Source organism: Balaenoptera borealis, assembly GCF_965194805.1.
Source record: "Balaenoptera borealis genome assembly, chromosome: X".
Classification (NCBI taxonomy): domain Eukaryota; kingdom Metazoa; phylum Chordata; class Mammalia; order Artiodactyla; family Balaenopteridae; genus Balaenoptera; species Balaenoptera borealis.
Window position 1 is genome coordinate 84,898,058 of NC_138881.1, and position 6,438 is coordinate 84,904,495.

Here is a 6,438-nt window from a genome sequence, read left to right on the forward strand (position 1 = left end):
CCTCCCGGCTAGCTGTGGTGCACTAACCCCTTCAGGATGTGTTCAAAACGCCAACCCCAGTCCTCTCCCTGGGATCCAACCTCCGAAACCAGAGCCTCAGCTCCCAGCCCCCACCCGTCCCAGCGGGTTAGCAGACAAGCTTCTCTGGCTGGTGAGTGCTGGTCAGCACCAATCCTCTGTGCAGGAATCTCTCTGCTTTGCCCTCCGCACCCCTGTTGCTGTGCTTTCCTCCATGGCTCCGAAGCAACCCCCCTCCGCCATCCGCAGTCTCCACCTGTGAAGGGGCTTCCTAGTGTGTGGAAACCTTTCCTCCTTCACAGCTCCCTCACACTGGTGCAGGTCCCGTCCCTATTCTTTGCCTCTGTTTTTTCTTTTTTCTTTTTCCCTACCCAGGTACGTGGGGAGTTTCTTGCCTTTTGGGAGGTCTGAGGTCTTCTGCCAGCATTCAGTAGGTGTTCTGTAGGAGTTGTTCCACATGTAGATGTATCTCTGATGTATTTGTGGGGAGGAAGGTGATCTCCACGTCTTAATCCTCAGCTATCTTGAAGCTCCTCCCCTGTGCTAAACTGTTTCACAACATGATGTCACTAATAATAGTGTTAAAAATGAGCATTGGGAGTAGAGTTTAGTGGCTAAGAGCTGGGACTTCATAGGGCACAGACAGATTTAAATCTTACCTGTAAAATTCATTAGCTGTTTGGCCTCTTTAAACCAAATGAAAATTACAATTATGAAGTCACCTACTTCATGGGGTTGCTGATGTATTAATGAAACAATGTAAGTATTTAGAATATTGCTTTGCATGCATTAAGCTTTTGGTAGATATGCAACAGGTATAAACTATTATTAGATATGAAGCAATAAAAAGAAATTTGTTCAACATTTGCTCTGTGAAAGGGGCACTGTGCAGAATGGACAAACATATATATATATATATTTATATATATAAATAAATAAATAAATAAATACATATATATATATATATATATATATATACACACACATATATGTTCTTTGTTCTCAAGGAGCTTCTGATAAACCTATGGAGATAGCAGATCTGTTTTCCTCTTAATTGTAAACTCAGGATGTGCAAAGACCTGCTAAGTATTGTCATAGAGTAGAGCTACTGAAAGTGGGAGAGAGCATGCAGAAAGGAAGGGTAGGGAGTTCAAAAATAAATTTCAGTCCTGCCTCATACATGAAGTCAAATCTTTTCTCATAAGAAGGGCCAGTTTTGTGAGAGGGATGAGAGAATATAGAGTTCTGATTTCCTTCTCTATGTTTTTTTAAATGAAATACAGAAAGAAGGGTCAGAGGCTGTAAGACACAATTCCAGCTCACCACTTCCACAACACTACTATCATTGCAATACAGATCTACAATCTGTTTTTGCAGTGCTTACTTTTCCTCAAAGTCCTTCTCTAATGCTGTTAGCATTTTAGGAATAGATTATTCAGTTTCTTCCTTCTCAGTATTCAAAATCTCCCTTATGGCAATTCCATCATCTCTACTGTGAGAAAATGTGGTGTTCATAATAATAATGTTTTAAATTTACATGTTGAAATAAATTATAAAAGTCCAATTTACACTGACACTGTGCCCTTTGGTGCAGTTTTATCATTTTGCTCCTGATGAAAAACAAACAAATCAGGTTCGCTTTCACAATATAAGCAAGAATATGTTTTTCAACTTCTTTGCTCCTATTTAAGCCTTTTAGCATTTCCACATTTAGGTATTTGACACCATCAATACATCAGTTTTTACAGAAAGGTGGGAGAATTTTTATGACCCATTCTTTTAAAATGTGCCTGCACATACTCTCAGATCCTGACCAAATTTGCACAAAAGAAATAACAACAGTGAGAGAAGGGGTTAGCTATAATTGGGATACTAGATCCCAAGGCTGAGAAGAATTATTATTGAGATTTTGAGGATGAGATTACTGATATACTTCCTGCCTCTGTTGGTATTGTCTCAGGTTCTAGAACAGGGCTATGCTTGAAGACAGAGCCCATTGTTGAGACCAGTTTCAAGGAGCAGAAGACAAAAGCAGGTGAAACTAAGATTCGTAGTAAGTGTTACCTGCTTATAAAGATTTCTCCTCATCTTCAAAACCAGATGTGCACTCTCTATCCTTTGAACTCAACATAAACTTGTGTCTATATATCTTGATAGCAACACCAAGTACAAATTATGTGTTGTTCACTAAACTGTGTACTTATACGCTTTATTTAATTTAAGCCTCTTAACAATCATATGAGGTAAGAACTACTTTCATCCCTATTTTACAGATGGAGAAACTGAGACTTAGAGGATATAAGTAGCTAGACCACCATTGCACACCAGGAAATTGCAAAACTGTGGTTATAAACTGAAACTTATGTAGAACCAATGCTTTTAACCCTTCTACTATGCCATGTCCCAAAGTTAATCTACTTGACCTTGTACTACAGTTATGTGTTCATTAGTTTTCTCCTTACAGGATTGTAAACTCTTGAGGGCAAGGATTATGTTCAGACCTGTCTGTACCATGAAGTTAACAAGGAACTTTAAAAATATTTAGGACTGTTTTAAAACATGGCGTTTGGTAATATCCTATTTCTATAACTAGTGTATAATTCCATGAAGAGTAAAGATTATATCTCTGCATAGATCTAGATGAATAAATAAATATTCTTTGAATGAATGACTGAATGAGACAATACCACACTGTCTTGATAACTGTAGCTTTGAGTAAGTCTTGAAGTTACATAGTGACAGTCTTCCACCTTGGCTCTTCTTCAATATTTTGTTGGCTGTACTGGGTCTTTTGCCTATCCATATAAACGTGAGTCTTAGTTTTGTTTACTTTTCAGTTTTAGAGGTTTCTATTGAGATATCCTCAAGCTCAGAGATTCTTTCCTTGGCTGTGTTCAGTTTACTAATAGGCCCATCAAAGGCATTCTTCATTTCTGTTACAGTGTTTTTGATCTTTCACATCTCTTTTTGGTTCTTTCTTAGAATATTCATCTCTCTGCTTATCTTTTCCATCTGTTCTTTGGTACTGTTTACTTTATCAATTAGCACCTTTAACATATTAATCATAGTTATTTTAAATTCCCTGTCTAATAATTCCAAAGTCATGGGCATATCTGAGTCTGGTTCTGACATTTGCTTTGTCTCTTCAAACTGTGTTTTTGCTTTTTATTATGCCTTTTGATTTTTGATTAAAAGGTGGACATGATGGAGTTGGTAAAAGGTACTGCATTAAATAAGCCTTTGGTAATGTGTGAGGAAAGAGGAAACATTCTATAATCCTATGATTAGGTCTCAGTCTTTTAGTAAGCCTGCGTCTCTAGATTGTGAACTTCAAAAGTATTTCTCAGTCTCTTCCTCTCTTAGATGAGATAGGATGGCTGGGGATTTCAGTATTTCTGTTCCTCAAGTTTGGTTAAGCTCTGATAAAACACCCAGTATTTTAGGTTGTGGTGAAATAGTTTCTTTTGAGGGCAGGCCTTGTTAAGAAGGACAGAAAGTTCTGGCATATTTCAAAATGGTTCCTTTTTCCTTCTCCATACCAGAAGCATGAGGGGATTTTTTTCTTTGATATCCACTGTGAGAACCTGGTTGAACTCCTGGAGGTAATATTCACTAAAATGTGTTTTCACAGATCTAGAACAAATAATCCTAAAATTTATATGGAAGCACAAAAGACCCTGAATTGCCATAGCAATCTTGAGAAAAAAGAACAAAGCTGGAGATATCACACTCCCTGACTTCAGACTATACAACAAAATAATAGCATTCAAAACAGCATGGTGCTGGCACAAAAGCAGACATGGATCAATGGAACAGACTATAGAGCTCAGAAATAAACCCACAAACTTATGGTCAAATAATCTATGACAAAGGAGGCAAGAATATACAATGGAGAAAAGGCAGCCTCTTCAATTAGTGGTGCTGGGAAAACTGGACGGCTAAATGTAAAGCAATGAAATTAAAACATTTTCTCACACTATATAAATAAACTCATACTATAAAAAATAAACTCAAAATGAATTAAATATCTAAATTTAAGATCTGAAACCATAAAAGTCCTAGAATAGAACATGGGCAGAACACTCTTTGACATAAATCATACCAATAATTTTTAGATATGTCTCCTAAGGCAAAAAACATAAAAGCAAAAATAATCAAATGAGATCTAATTAAACTTAAAAACTTTTGGACAACAAAGGAAACCATTGACAAAATGAAAAGGCAACCTATTGAATGGGAGAAAATACTTGCAAATGATATGACCAATAAGAGGTAAATATCCAAAATATATAAACAGCTCAATATCAAACAAACAAACAACCCAATTTAAAAATGGGCAGAAGAACTGAACAGACAGCTTTCCAAAGAAGATACAAATGGCAACAGGCATATGAAAAGATGCTCACCATCACTAATCATCAGAGAAATGCAGGTCAAAACCACAATGAGATATCACCTCACACCTGTCAGAATGACTATCATCAAAAAGTCTACACATAATAAATGTTTGATAGAATGTGGAGAAAAGGGAACCCTACTACACTGTTGGTAGGAATGTAAACTGGTGCAGCCACTCTGGAAAACAGTGTGGATGTTCCTCAAAAAACTAAAAAAAGAATTACCATATAATCCAGCAATTCCACTCCTTGGAATAGATCCAAAGAAACAAAAACATTCATTTGGAAAGATACATGCACCCCAATGTTCATAGAAGTATTATATACAATAGCCAAGATATGGAAGCAACCTAAGTGTCCATCAACAGATGAATGGATAAAGAAGATGTGATATATATAATATACATATGCAATAGAATATTACTCAGCCATAAAAAGAATGAAATAATGCTATTTGCAGCAACATGGATGGACATAGAGATTATCATATTAGATGAAGTAATTCAGACAGAGAAAGACAAAAACTGAATGTTATCACATATATGTGAAATCTAAAATATAAAACAAACTAGTGAATACAACAAATAAGAAACAGACTAGTGTACAAACTAGTGGTTACCGGTGGGGAGAGGAAATGGAGAGGGGCAAGATAGGGGTATGGGATAAAGAGATACAAACTACTATGTATAAAATAGATAAGCAACAAGAATATATTGTATAGCACAGGGAAATATAGCCATTATTTTGTAATAACTTTAAATGGATTATAATCTATAAAAATATTGAATTGCTATGTTGTACAGCTGAAACTAATATAATATTATAAATCAACACTCAATTAAAAAGAGGATTCATGTGTACAGCAAAGTGAATCAGTTATACATATACATATATCCACTCTTTTTTAGATTCTTTTCCCATATAGGCCATTAAAGAGTATTGAGTATAGTTCCTTGTGCTATACTGTAGGTCCTTATTATCTATTTTATATATAGTAGTGTGTATATGTCAATCCCAATCTCCCAATTTATCCCTCCCCCCCTTAACCCTGGTAACGATAAGTTTGTTTTCTACATCTGTAACTCTATTTCTGTTTTGTAGATAAGTTCATTTGTACCTTTTCTTTAGATTCCACATATAAGCGATATCATATGATATTTGTCTTTCTGTGTCTGACTTACTTCACTCAGTATAATAATCTCTAGGTCCATCCATGTTGCTGCGAATGGCATTATTTCATTATTTTTTATGGCTGAGTAATATTCCATTGTATATAGTGCTACATCTTCTTTATCCATTCCTCTGTCAATGGATATTTAGGTTGCTTCCATGTCCTGGATATTGTAAATGTGCTACAATGAACACTGGGGTGCATGTATCTCTTCTTTTATTTTAATTTTTAAAATTTTATTATTTGGCTGCATTGGGTGTTAATTGTGGCACACAAGATCTTCGTTGCAGCGTGTGGGCTCTCTAGTTGTGGCGTGTGGTCTTAGCTGCCCCGTGGCATGTGGCATGTGGGATCTTAGTTCCCTGACCAGGGATCAAACCCACATCCCCTGCATTGGAAGGCAGATTCTTAACCACTGGACCACCAGGGAAGTCCCAGGGGTACATGTATCTTTTCGAATTATGGTTTTCTCTGGATGCATGCCCAGGAGTGGGATTGCTGGATCATATGGTAGCTCTATTTTTAGTTTTTTAAGGAACCTCCATACTGTTCTCCATAGTGGCTGTACCAATTTACATTCCCACCAACAGTGTAGGAGGGTTCCATTTTCTCCATACTCTCTCCAGCATTTATTGTTTGTAGACTTTTTGATGATGGCCATTCTGACCAGTGATACCTGGTTACTGGTATCACAATGAGGTGATACCTCATTGTAGTTTTGACTTGCATTTCTCTAATAATTAGCAATGTTGAGTACCTTTTCATGTGCTTTTTGGCTATCTGTATGTCTTCTTTGGAGAAATGTCTATTTAGCTCTTCTGCCCATTTTTTGATTGGGTTGTTTGTTTTTTT